General features: G+C 34.9%; 1 protein-coding gene and 1 non-coding gene across 2 annotated transcripts in view; one reads left to right on the forward strand and one right to left on the reverse strand.

Moving 5' to 3' along the window:
- The window catches only part of LOC137923444 (furin-like protease 2), a 300,471-nt gene that overhangs the window by 257,124 nt on the left and 27,998 nt on the right, over positions 1–15,349 (forward strand). The window lies entirely within an intron of this gene.
- On the reverse strand, positions 2,984–3,065 carry TRNAS-GCU (transfer RNA serine (anticodon GCU)). Its single transcript has one exon. It is a non-coding gene; the product is annotated as a tRNA-Ser (tRNA).

Genomic DNA, 15,349 nt, shown 5'->3' on the forward strand with positions numbered 1-15,349 from the left:
CACGACGCTTGTGATATGATCATACTATAGAAATAAATACACAGAATGCAGTATTTTACATGTTGGGACAAATCAAGAATTAGGTTCAATCGTAAACCCCTGGAAAAAACCTCCTTGCAAAAAGGACCTTCAACCAGTGAAATGTTATTCTGTATAGTTGCACGACTACCACTGCATGTGCGGAAGTGGCTAAATATTGTTCCTTTACTTACTTAGGATGGACTTCCGCAAGGTAACGCCAGATTCCATTAAAAATCGTACTTCTAAAGTGAAGTAAAAAATAAATGAATAATAATTATTAATTTACTTTACATTTTTATTATTATATTATATAATTTATAATAAATATTAATTAAATTATATTATATAATTTAATTAATATTTATTATTATATAATAAATATTAATTAAATTATATAATATTAATATAATAAATATTAATATTAATATTTATTATATAAATTAATAATTATTATTAATTTACATCATTAATTTACTTTCTATTGGAATGAGATTGGCTAAAAACTTCTGGTAGTACAAAGACTGCAGATACAGATGGTTAACAATGATTAAATTTAATACGTAGTTATCCCAATTTTGAAAACGCTTTCACTTAGTATATCTTATAACTTAAATTGCTTTATCAGTTATTACTGAAACCATTGACTTTTGTATAAGATGTTAATTAACAAGAAATAAACTATGTATTCACCACTCTTAAGCTTTTACACCTAAAACCAATCACCCCATATAAATTGCCATATATCTAATTACAATGGTAACCTGTTGAACATATACCATACAATTTACATAATGATAAGTACAGTAAAATATACACAGTAAACTTGTTTAACATTGCCGGTACGGAAAACCTTAAAGTATTTTTAGCTACGCGCAGAATTTTCTTTTTTTTTTCCAAAGAAATAATGAATAACAAAAAAGAGAACATTTCATAAAACATTATAAACGAATTCATTAGTCGAGTACATTTAAAGAGACATGAGTGAGCGCTCGAGATTCATCGCGGAAGAGCTATTCCGATTTAGATCCCGTAACCTCAGCGCCGGTTGTCTTAATCTGTCTTTAAAAATGTAAGCGGAGACGTACAGAGAGACATAAAGCACCGCCATTTATATTCGGATGCTTCGGAGCTCAGCAACAATACCAGTCATTAGTAAACAAGATACCGCGAGGTTCTTTAAGGGTCTCTGTCGATGAAGTATTTATTTATTCATATTATTATCCACATGGATAATTTATAGTGACCTTTCGTGCACACCATGAATGATAGCCTCCCTATATTGTAATCAAATAACATGTTCTCATCTGAGAAAAGCCACTTTAATAAAAGATCATCATCATAATTTCAATCAAAGGATCTGCATAGCTGAACATAAACCTCTTTCCCGTTTCCAGATGTATTATCATAGGACCCAGCGAAAGCAACTTGCATCTAGCTCATTACGATGTCTATAAATCATAAGGTTTAGAGAGATTTTTTTAATTATTGTAGGAATATTTCTTTCAGGGAGTAGAGATCAGTAGAAAAAAAAATTATGATGCCAATACATAATTATTTATTTATACAGTTGCGTGAAACACTACACTGCGATATAATATTATTATATAAATGAGTATAACAATACATAAATGAGTGATTGTTAGATAAGTTTGTCTCAGATTCAAAATATTTTCGCACGTAACACCTTAATGTGTGTTCTTTAAATCAATCGAGAAATAAATATCAATTTGATAGCACTTTATTAACGTTTTCCGCTCTTTTGTATTCTTTTGCAAAGATCTAAGTCATTTCCGTGTGACTGCAGCACGGGGAAGGGGGCGAATGCAAACGAGATTTCAAGTATAAAGATTATGTAAAATGATAAATAAGAAAGAAGCTCAATACAAAATAAGAACAAGGCGGGATAAAATCGAATTACATAGACGACGTCTATGTAATTTGAGAAGTGGCTTGTTATTTTCTGAGGGATCTTCCAAATCCAATTTAGTTAACAGCCGGAACGTCGACTTTTTAATGGGCGACTGTAATTCTATAAAGACTTGGCTTTTATCTTATATGGTAATATTTCATTTTATCGGACGAAATAGTTCTCCACTAATTTACCACGTATTTTTGAAAATCAGATATTTATAACAAATCGAAATTATTAAAACCATATTTGACAACCTTTACTTTATTTACCAATAGTAATGCCTTCTAATAAAAATTTAGTCGTATGATAAAACCTTCTGAATGTTAACAACATGGCCTTAAATTCATGGCGAGATTGTGTTTGTCACACGTGTCAATTCAAACATGCATTTGCACTTGTGGCAACGTATGTGAAAGAATTACTTTCCGTAAAACATTGTCCGTACATATCGACGCATATCAACATATCTATGAACTCGATTCAACATCATTAATTCAACCTTAGGTCGTTCAATGAAGGGCATAGGCCGCATAGCCCTTAGCATAGATTTCCAATAGGACCACGAATTTCGCCACTCACTAATTTATATTACAGTCAATAACAAAGTTTTTTTAATAATTCCTTAGCATAAACAACTTAATCATTGAAAAAACTATATTTTCATATCGTTTCAATCTATCGTTTCAAATTAACTTTATCTAAATTTTCGTAATACGAATGTTTGAAATTAATGTTTACAGACACTGCACTGTCGCTGTACTTCAATTGTTTCTGGATCTTTAAATTTTAAACTTTAGTTTTTTTTGCGGTCGATTTAATCCATACCATTTGCGACTGACAGGTCCGATGTTTTCGAGTCTTTTGTGCAATTTTCAACGCTGAAAATGTGTTCCAGAACTGTGTAAATATATTTTTGTTTGGTGATTATTCGAAACTGATAGTTACAATAAAAGCATATAAGATCCAATTTGTTTTTTTTATAATCCTGAATAAATTCTTGCTTGTATTATTTTTGTAAGTAAATGAAATAAAAAAAACTAGAAAATTAACCGACGAGGATGGGATTCGAACCCACGCGTGCAGAGCACATTGGATTAGCAGTCCAACGCCTTAACCTCTCGGCCACCTCGTCTTGTAGATATCACTTAAACTTGTCAAATGTAGTTACAGAGTAAAACAAGTTCTTAATTTCAAGGAGTATATTCTATGTTAATTTTCGGCATTTTAATGAATTATAAAAATGTTTTTTCGTAATTGGACTAGTTCTGTTTTAATAACCGTCATTAAGTCTACTATTGATAGGCCAGAACATGCCAACATTTTAGATTTTCGTGTCCCCCCTCCACTTAAGAATTGTAAACCCGGTTTTTTTTGCCAAACCAACGTAATCTCCCGTCGAATCTACTGGTAAACCACTGGGGTTCCACCTGGATCTCTTTAGCAACAAAAATACTATTGGCACGGGTTTAAATTAATTTTACATTGGTAATAAATAAATGCCATTAAAAAGTTAAAAGAAAATAAAGCGTTCTAAAATATTTCGTTCAAACCGCAATAAAAGGAGTCCCAGCGCACGCCCTACAAAGTTAAACCTTTAATATTACTAGAACAGTCACGCGTTTCTACCAGTGATTCGATTTTATGTCCACATTCAAATGAATTTCTTTTTCCATTTTTTTTTTCGAAAACTGCGTTCGCTCTGGCCTGCATTGTAATTTAATCGTAGTTTTTATTCGGGTCATATGGATACGGTTCGTCCAGAGGGCAGTTAATACATACAAAACTTCTACTGTTACTACTGTTCAAATTTACGTTTCGAAAAGACACGTTAAAAACCATCTGATTATTTTTTATCTTAAGTGTCATAATGCATTTATAAAAATAATGACTAATCTAATAGATCATAGTATTAGAAAACCGCGAGGACATTGACCGGTTGAAGAATTTACACAAAGTGAGGCACATCTTTTGTCAATTTTAAAATACGTCACCTATTATATTATTTAGACATTTATTTTTACATATGCTAGTGTTACGTGTTGGCACAGTGTAGGAGTGCCTAAAAGGGAACTGACGCTGTACAGGCTATAAATTAAGCGAGCTCAATCACCTAAGGAAAGCGATTACGATGCCTTTCATATAGCTTGCTTGAAACCTATGCTTGAATACAAAAATCACATAAATTAGATTATATTTATGGGATTGCAAATATGGGTGTGGCACTGACACCTCTCATTTCAGGCTTCATTGGCAAGTTCGCAGTTACTTAACGAGCCATAGAAAGGGCTATGCTCGGCGTTCCTCTATGAGATTGAGTCTGAACTGAAACTAACTGGCGTAGTTCAGCTAATTTGCAAGTTGAGCTTGCATTCAAGGTTCTGAAGTGAACACCATAGTTTGGGAAGCCCAGCGTAGAACGTCGACCCATAAGGTGGACACACGATATTGTCAAGGTCGATGGAAAATCTTGCATGCAGGCTTTTATTTTAACCTGTCTTATTTGAAATAATCGAGGGGAAGCCTAGGTCTAGTTGTGGACATCCCACAGTTAAAATGATGATGATATCCTGAGTACATTAAAATAACTTAATTCTTACAGGCAAAGTCCGTGTAAGAGGATGACCTGAAAGTTAATGAGTGACTAGAGGACAGTGGCGCCGTCTTGTCCGGAGGCAGTACAAACATTATATAAGTAAATTATTATAAACTTTGACAGAATTTTAGTAAAAACGTCCGCTTAAATAGGTGCGCATGCAGCCGCCGGTAGCAGGTGTCTACGTTAAATTTACCTGTACTGTAATAGTTGCCAACTGCGCATCGAAACCTATCGGGAGGCATTCGAGGAGACTTATTGAATTGTTTCCACTGTTGAATCGCGTGTGGCACGAACTTATTTAACGTTTAAATTCCCTAATGTCTACAATTTTTTAGCTGGTTCGGGGATTGCCCGATAAGTTGCAGAACTCATTGGATAGATAAATGCTGATATTTGAGTTTTAATATTATAATACATTACATGACCTCTGTTTACTATAACATAAAATAAATAAAACGACTAGAGTAATGGCAATAATATAAGAAAAGGTCTTAGTAATTATTTAAATAGCTAAAGCTTTGTTATGTTTCTTTGGTTACAATACAAGCCTTCTCTCGAAAGGAGATATGAAATCCATCACGTAAGACTATCGCCGACTCGTCGTACTCTGTAAGTTTCCAAGGGTACGATCCTAGGATATAGTAGACCCTCACGATGTTTTTCACCATCTTTTCTGTGTAGTAATAATATCATACAGAGTGATGTTTTATAGGTTTAAGTTCAAAAGGGTTGAATGCGAACTATACATTCAGGTTAACTATATTTGGTACGTAGTTTGCCTCGTAAAAATTTTACGCCTATATATATATATATACCCTTTATATCGTCTTATGTATAAAAATGAATATCCCTACCTATTTCCCTTTGTCACGCCACAAAATACACGATTTCATTTTTATTAAGTTTCCTAATGTTTTGTAGAAGGTTCTTACGGCAATAACTATAATTTCCATTTCGGCTGACGGTTGCAATGCCTAGTTTGTGGTATTAATCTTATCAAAAATGTATAGAAAACCATATTTTTCATCTTCGCGCTTCTGCGTTCCCTGTACCCGTGTTGGAAGAGCATCTAAAATTATTTTTTACATACTGTAAAATATGACTCGAATTGTTGTGTATCAAAAAACATTACACTTGTGTTACGTATCAGTTACTGGATGGTTTTATAAACAACACAAATTATATTGTCATGCGATAAAATTAAAAACAAATAAAAAGGATTTTTGGGTCATTTATTAATTAGGTATGCCACGAGGAATGGATTTCAAAAAAATAAAGTGTCAATCAAAAAAGACCAAATCATCAAAGTCAACCAAATGACCAATCAAAAAAGTGATTGTATCATACATTTTAGTTTTTACGAATTAGAGACCCTCATTTTTTAACACGTCAATCTAGACTCACACTGATTCTCCCGTGGTCCTCTCGGGGTCCACCTTGACGACTTTAGGAACCTTCATCGTAAACCATAGCATCCCTATCAACATCTGGTAGCCTAAACAATTTAATTTCTCCTACTTGACTCAGTATTAAGAATTTAAGAACATAAATCTGTTTATTTTAGTTCGTGTTACTAAGTAATAATTATGCTAAAGACGTCACTTACCGTCTTAGCGCTATCCCATCTTCCTATAATTTATATTTTCCAAGGCACCACTATTCAAACGCGCTGGTCCAGACGAATGAATATTCCATTGCTAATGGACCTGTACATTCTTTCATTAAAACTTACGTAATGCGCTCCGCTGCGCTTTTGAATAATTACATCGCTCCTTTGGGAATACGAATGAGCAGCCAGCATAATAAGGGCGAGGTTATATTGACGCGGAGAGCGAATGTCGCAATTCCATAATTCGTCAGTTGATTACTCTGCACTGTTCGTGTGTCACTTCATTGGCAGAGCAAGAGTCAATTCATAACTAGTTTTTTTGTTTTGTCTACTGTTGTTTAATATTTTGAAAATTAACCTAAAAGGCGATAGGACACAAGTGTAAAAGCTTTAAAATTGTGGATGTAAAACTCATTTACTGTCTTTTAATGTATCCCCATATAGAATAGTTTCGGAGATAATAAAAGACGTAATGATTACAAAATATTAGAATTAATTATTGTTTACTGTCTCTCCCTGCGACTTTGTGCGAACAATTTGCAAGCCTTTCGCATTTCAATAAATAATATAATGTAACTATTGTCTTTCAAAGTGATTACTTTATGCAAAGTTATTGAAAATAGGTGTCTAAGCTTAGAAACTAACAAATATAATGTTATTTATACGATAATATATATTATCCTTGAAATTTTAACTCTAATCTCTAAAAAATCCTGGATACTTGAAGTTAAGGGGATACATATTCGCTATTTATCGATTGGTTTTAAAAATAATAAAAACAAGTTAAATTGGCCGTAAAAGTATTTTCCCATGGTGAGGTTCCAAGGTAAATCACGTTTGCTATTAAAATTACTTAAACTAAAATCGGTAACCTTTTAAATGTTTAGTTGTCGTTGCCATCGAAAAGGATAACAGAAAAAGAAATTGTGAATTATTAATTAGAAACGGGTAAGAAACGTAATGTTAACATTTTCGGCGTTCAAACGTCATTTTCTAATCCACTGAGTGCTTTGTTTAAATAGAATAACTCGAGACTTTTGTCTAAAGTCAATGTACTTGGTGTTTTTGCTAATTCGAAATAAAACCGTTTAAAAATGGCGAATGCTGAGATGTTGGAATGTAGCCTAGACTCTTCTTTACTTGACTCATTTGTTACTCCTTAGATAATACTACTATAGTACTGCTTATATTTATTTTGAGCTGACTCATTCCGCTGCCCAAACAGAGATATTTCAGCGCGTTTAAGCAAGCATGGTACAAAGGGCTCTTGCTTGGTCTAAAATTTCTTTAAGGTGACGAAGCTTAAGGAATCCCCAAGGAGCCGCTATATCCTACTACTTTACCTGGTTTTATTTTCACTTAGGCGAACACTCCAAGTGGCTCAGTTCAAGCGCCCTTTCGAGGGGAGATATATGATTAATATTTTGAACAAAGTGTTTACTAGGCAAATATATACAGTATTCTGGTCATTGCAAAGACACCTCTTGGAATTTTTTATATAAGAAATCTTTAATGGCGTGACATTTATGATCATCACATTTAGATATAAGACAGCAAGCCTCATTAGTCCGATACTTTCATCAGTTATGATTAAGTTAATACTGTGTTTTCATGGTGAGTGTATTCATTTACAGCTTAATCTCTTTATGCTAGCGTTGCGTTTAGTTCAAACCTCTTTTACAATAACTATGCTCGAGGACTTTTTGTAGGACTGTTAAGTTGTTTAGTAATACCTGAGTGTAAGCGCTCCTGGGAAGGAATCTGGGTTCAGGCTGTCACTAGAATCAAGTTTTCTCCCATCCATACGAGCACCATCGGGATTGGCTAACCTCGGCTCGATATCTTGGCATTATTGCATTATTGTATTATACTATCGTATCCAATGTTTTGATGACATGATATGATATATTTTCTCTCTGGAGGTTCTATATATTGATACATCTCATATTTTATGGTACAATATTGTTTACAAGGCAAATCTGCTGCCTCGCATTGTAATGCAAGGCGTACATTTTTACAAATCAATCGATTAATTTCGCTGTCACGTTCAGCAATAGCGTTTACATGGCCACCGATTGCCCTCTCGTTTGGGCCGATTGTGCCTCACGAATACGTAATTGGGACTCGTCGATGTTGCCATTAAGATAATCTTGCGAACGCTCGGTGTATGTGGGCCTGACGGGTCATTGTTGTCTCTATTGTTTCATAAATGGCGTTCGATTAGACGGTTAGTGCTCTTTGTTTCGTTCACGAGTCATCTCTAAGACACGATTAAGATACTTCTAGCTAACCTCTGTTTATTGCACGCGGATAATCTAGGTTCGTGAGCGACTTTTTATTGTAATGCCAAGATTTATTTTTAAATGTATTCAGATCACGTTTATCGCTAATTATTTCACATATATTAATGTTCAAGTGAGAGTTGACGAAGCTTGTTTGATATAAATTTGTTTAATTTTGTTTACTAAACCTATAATAATACTTTTGCACGCTCAAAACCGTGTCGAACTAATGTGTTTGTAAAATAAGTATTTGAAATTATTTAACAACTTCATTCCGACGTTTCTTTGTTGAAGATACAACCATTACATAAGATTAATTGCGTTCATTTTTTTCTCTATAAATAAAATGTGTCTGTTTATAAATAATATGTGCTCTCAGAGAAAGATTTGTGTAGAAAAATGTTTTATATGTGTAAGATAATACATAGTCAATATAAGTGTAAAAATCACATATACAATACATATATACATATATAATACACTCTTGCGCAATGTCTTTGATTTATCATGATATAAATTTATAAAGCTTTTAAATTAATAAAAAAGCTCGAGAATTAACTACCATATATACTGCTTTTTGTGGGCTCTACTCAGATATTCTCATGTTAAAGTTTTAATAATTGCTTACGTTGTATTAATAAGATAACTCTCGGGCTTTATTGACAACCTATCGTACGCTCAACAAGGAGTGAGAAGATTCGCAAACGAAAGAAAGTAACCGACATAAATCAGCGGATTTGCAAGTTGAATTGGCACTGGCCAGGCCACATAGCGAGCAGATCAGGTGACCGCGAGGTCCCTAAAGTTCTTAAGTTGAGATTACAGAGCGGCAAGGGCAGCGTCAGACGTACACTCAGAAGGTAAACAGTTAGTTGACTTTGTTAAGGTTTCTTGTCTTTTTGGAAATCAACGGAAGAAGCTTATGTCTACCTGAGGACGCCTTAACGCTGAAATGACGATAAAATAGACAATTTAGACGATGAAATATTTCTTTGATCTGACATTAAAATATAGAAATTCATAACCACCTCTATTTGCCTTTCAAGAATTGCAGCGCTCCACCGGCATCGTACCCACGGTACTGGTTTAAATCTCACTAAAGAACGTTATTACTAATTAGTAATCGAATATTGATTGAATCATAGCGTGGTGCTCAATCAAATGCGTTTTTCCATTCAATAGGTGCTCAGGCGTTTTATGAGTGGACTTCGGATCCGTTTTATAGGTCCTCATTGACGGCGGGGCAAGTTTTTATGCGAACTTTTATGACGGGGCGCCTTTAAGCATTACCATGTGAACGTTTACGGCCCACATTCCGACGATAAAACTTGGGCTCGGCCAGGAGCAAAGTCGGCATGCGGGTACTTGTGTAGGGTGTTCAGGTGGCATGAGATTTTAGGACATGTCAGAACTCTTACGTATCAAATTAAATAATTTTAAAAAATGTTTCACAAAGTATTTAATTAATAATACATATAAAAATTTTGAATTATAGGGCGTTTGTATTGTTCCAGCAAAACTGCATACGGCAGTATGTGGTTTTCGGCTATCTCTTCTCAGATAAAGTTACATTTAGAAGTTAAAAAAAATATCGTAAATTATACCAAATATTTTGATGGTTAAACAATTGCTATTTTGACATGTTTAGAACGTTAACATGTGTAAAAAAAATTCTCGGACAATCTCAACTTTGCGGAGAGACTGGTAAGCCTACAATTAAACCCGAACTAACTTGGCGGCGCAAGTGCCGTCGGCCATTAAAACTTGTTTCAACACGCCGCGGCCGTCCTGCGCGAGCCCGAAGTGGAGAGTAATCGCTTATTGCACCCCTGGGCGGAAGAGATAATGTTGCTACCTAATGTACCTATGTAGTCTAACATTTTGACTTATATCAATTTAAAACATAATTTTTCAACTCTATCATTTAATTAATTATATGTCCTAACCAAAGAGCGTATAATTTGTTCTTTGAAATCGTATTTCAAAGGATTAAAAATAAAAATATCTTACGAAGACCGATTTAAGGCATTTATACATAATTGTACTAAATACTATAGGTGATGCTCTCACGTATTCTATCAGGTCGAAGCAAAGACGCGTTAGTCCTTTTAAATATTATATGTTTTACCAAATTAGTATGTAAATTAAATCATTACAGAGTAGTATACAGTGCCCTGGAGTTGATTCATCTGTAGCAACAATGGGCGTACCGCAGGGTTGAATATTGGGGTTTTATTATTTTTAATACACATATTTAATATAAACGATACCCTAAAACTTTTGCCTAAAGATTTTACTGTCCGCAGATGACACATCTTTTGCATTTAATGTGGATAGGAAAGCGGATAATTTTGTCGACGAGAACAAAGCTCTTTCCCGAATATTGAGTAAGTTAGTTTTAAATTAGAAAAAAAAATTAAATTCAGAAAATTTTCTTTACCGAATGTTAATTTAAACACCCCTAATAATATAACTATAAAAGGTGATGTCTCGAACTATGTAGATTCTACGGTTTTTCTGGATGTCACAATCAATTCGTGACTTCAATGGAGGCCTCACAGGCTTAATGCTGAAGCTTATGCCATTAGGAAGGTAAAATGAAAATAGGGGACGTCTATAGTCTATTTATAAGACACCGTGAAAAACGGGCTATGCCAAATTTTCGACTGCAAAAGGACTGTAAGAAGACTGGACTAAAGACGTGGAAGCTAATAATACATGTTTACAGATAATAACTACTTTAACAATTACTTCTTTACTTTTTTATCAATAAATAAATTTTCATCATTATAATAGTATTATAATTTATTCATTAAATGAATTATTAATAAATAAATCATCAACGTTACGTTTTGTAAAACTCATTTGTTTCAAAATATAAATAGAGAACACTAAGTAAGTAGATAAAAAGGGGGTAATTTCCGATTTTCAAATTAAATACACTCGCGGCGTAAATAAAGTGTTATATGTAAAAGGATAAAATCTTTCAGCGAACTCCTATAAAAATAGAGAAAACGGAGGGTAATTGTGTTAGCATGCGGGCGGCCGGCCAACAGCCTTGGCTTATAAATTGTTTATAGCACTAATTAAATGAAACTCTACCGCTCGCGAAACATAAATGTACTATTGAACACTTTTACCCCTTATACATATATATTTTAATTAGTATAGCTTCGCGTTCGCTTGACTGGCGAACCTAACTGATGCTAATTGTATTGTCAGTAAATGCTGGAATATTTTACTCCTTACATTGTTCTTATATTGATCATAAATAATATTTTTTTATTAAGCCATTATGTAAATAGTTTACAAGTGAACACAGATTCGTAATTTATGTATTGTACTATAGGAAAATTAAACCAACGTTTAAAAGATATGTGATCGTAATATATTAGTTTTTTTTATTAACTACGCCTTTAAAAGTGTTATACTCAAGACCGATGTCATACCATAGATTATACCACATAGGGGACAGTAGCGATGGACTTTTAGGTTGTGAAGTGGACACCAAAGACAGATAGACGCGTGCCAGCTGCTTGTAACCGATTCTAATGGAAACACATCGAAAAGGCCTATGTCCCACGTGTTATGATGATTATAATGATTAACTTTATAAATGTACCCCCGCTTGCGTGTTGCAATTTATCGGCGTTTATGTAGAAATGAATTATGGAAATTACACTGTGAACTGTAAATGTGTAAAGTTCTTTTTTATACAAATGTCTGTCATGTGCATATGACCTACAGGGTATTAATTGTAGTCTTTGAATTTAAAAATGTTCGTTCTTTTAAAAACCACGCGAATTACGAAGTAAAGATGTTCATTTGTAGTTGGCACTTAATATTGGACATCATTTGATACGTTATGAAAGTGGCTTGTATTGACATTAATTTTATGACAAACCTGTATGTCCTCTACATAAAAATATGACGGGTGTCGTACTGAGATATAAGGGCTCTAGACACGCATTATTATCGATAACGTACTCGATGCTGTTAACTGAAAAAAATTAAATAAAAATGACCCGCCAAGATCCCATGGGTTGTTACTAATGCAGATTGCGTTCAGAAGGTCATATCTAAATCACGGGATGTAGCGTAGCGTCGGTACTTTATCTCAACTCGCCACCTGCCCGCCCCCGGTCTGAGTTATGTGTACTGTCGCCACGCTCCCTGAAAAAACAGGACTTTCCCATAAAGTTATGATTTGCGATGCTATTTTATGTTAAATATGTATGCCTTTTATTATTATTTTGCTTAAACATATAAGCTCTTTTATTGGAATTTTAATAAAAATATATATGTTTTTGATATTGTTCGTGTATTAATATTATATATACAGGGTAATTTGTGTGTGGGTGTTAAAGCTGTAAAAGGATGAATGGATAATGTATTTGATGTCAATTAACCAATATGTGTACATGATGGTTGTCACGGAGAAGCGCTATTTGCGACAAAACCGAACTTTATGTATTTCATCAGAATTTTCAAAATATCCTACAGTAAAGAGTTAGCAAGCAAATATTTATTACTTTTTAAAAGTAAATGTATTCTAAACTTATGTATATAGATAGATAGATAGAGAGAGAGTAGGCGTAATTTTGATTAAAAACAATTTTTTTCTCGGAGTCCCAAAGTTGTCAAAGACTCTTGGTGACCCTAAAATAGATGTCGGGTTTCCTTTTGTTGTGCAGGGATGAGATTTTTTCTCGCCTCTCCTCGGCCCGATACACCTGCGCCTCTACGAGCCGTATTTTATTGCTCCCGCTCTGTGTATATTGTGAACAAATCAGACTTACTACACTAACTTATTTCGCCTACCGCTGAGAAAAATTAAGACTGTGTTCCCATCCAGTGTAACTTACTATGTAAGCGTCTCAAATCTTCTTCAACTTTTTTCAGTTTCATAATTTTGTATACTTAATCTGCTTATAATGTAAATAGATGATAAACGACATAACTCATGAACAGTTCGGCTAATTTAGCTATTATATTTTAAATGTTCTCTTAAAGACGTAAATTACAACGATAATAATACATGTGATACATTTCACACATAAACCAAGATTGAATTAATCACTTCTTTTCTTAACATATTAACGTCTTTCCTAATGTTCGACATGTGACGTCAATCACCATTAAAAAGGTGTGTCATATTATGCGTGTATACGTTCTCCAGACAACAACATAATTTACACATATCTTATGACATTGTTAACATTTATAATATGACAGTATGTTATCAGTCTATCTATGAAAAAGGAACCTTTTGGTAATACCTAAAATAGTACATCACTCAACTGATTTTTAACGCGTACCCAAAATAAGGATGACCGGTCTGAAGCAAAAACCTTCTTCAGAGGCGTTGTATATTGTATTATAACAGGTTGTCAAATATCTCCCTTCCGCTTTTTTGCTCTTTATTCAATGCTTTATAAAAAGTGTTACAGTGATCGGATTTAGTTCAAATATGCGCCGTTTTGTTCGGTAATCTGTTTCCATCTAGACGGCAACTTCATAATACCTCCCTCGTAGAAGCCCCCTCCTTATTTGCGAAGAACTCGGACAGCCACTTTTCACAAACCTCTTTTGAGTTCAACTTTACACCACCAAGGGCGTTCGCCATGGACAGGAACAGGTGGTAATCACTTGGCGCTATGTCCGGGCTATATGGTGGATGTGATAAAACCTCCCATCCGAGCTCCCGTAGCATCTGACGAGTCATCAACGAAGTGTGTGGTCTGGCGTTGTCCTGGTGGAACACTACATCCTTCCTGTTGGCCAATTCTGGACGCTTCTGGTCGATCGCCTGCTTCAAGCGGTCCAGTTGTTCGCAGTAGATGGTAGAATTAAGCGTCTGGCCATATGGGAGCAGCTCATAGTGGATGATTCCCTTCCAATCCCATCAAACACACAGCAAAACCTTCCTGGCCGTCAATCCCGGCTTGGCCACTGTTTGGGACGATTCACCGGCCTTCGACCACGACCGTTTTCGCTTGATATTGTCGTATGTGATCCATTTTACGTCGCCAGTCACCATCCGCTTCAAGAATGGATCGAGTTCGTTTCGTTTCAGCAGCATATCGCAGGCGTTGATTCGGTCCAGAAGGTTTTTTTGCGTCAAATCATGCGGCACCCAAACATCAAGCTTTTTTTTGTATCCAGCCTTCTGCAGATGGTTTAAAATGGTTTGGTGACTAACTCCCATCTCCTGGGCGATGTCACGAGATGTCACATGCCGGTCTAACTCGATGTAGTCCATGATTTGATCGGTATTTGTCGTCACAGATCTTCCGCCGGCTGGCTTATCCATGGTGTCGTTTTCGCCGGCTCTGAATCGTCGAAACCATTCCTCCGCGGTTCGAAGTGATAGAATACCATCCCCCAAAACACCATTAATCTCACGGAACGTTTCTCTAGCGGATTTGCCTTTAATGAAGGAAAACTTTAAAATAGCGCGAATTTCGGCGTTAGTGAACTCCATGTTTACACGTCTATAACTGTTGAACGCAATATCCAAACTAATCATGCATAGCGTCGTTTTGTAGGTTATTGCAAGACCTTTCAAATTATGTATAGTATTGCCAGATACGAGCTCTGTAGCGCTTTGTACATAGCCGCGAAATTCAAAAGACAAAAAGGCGGAAGGGAGATATTTGACAACCTTTTATACTCTATGTTTTAGGTTACTATACAATTTCCATTCGCTTGTCGCAAATCTTTGCTGTCTGTTTCTATGTGATATTTTTTTTTCCTCGGTTTTGTTTTTTCAAATCAAATTAAAATAAAGTGTTAAGTTAAATTAGTTTATCTTCATCATCATTTTAGCCTAAGAGCGTCCACTGCTTGACATAGGCGTTCCTATAGATTTTTATTAACATGGCTCCGACCTTACAGCACCCTTAGATCTTAACCAGGTCTGAAAACGC

The sequence above is a fragment of the Battus philenor genome, unplaced genomic scaffold, assembly GCF_028537555.1.
Source record: "Battus philenor isolate CCGP_79_NKW_IND1 unplaced genomic scaffold, ilBatPhil1.0.hap1 SCAF_21, whole genome shotgun sequence".
Classification (NCBI taxonomy): domain Eukaryota; kingdom Metazoa; phylum Arthropoda; class Insecta; order Lepidoptera; family Papilionidae; genus Battus; species Battus philenor.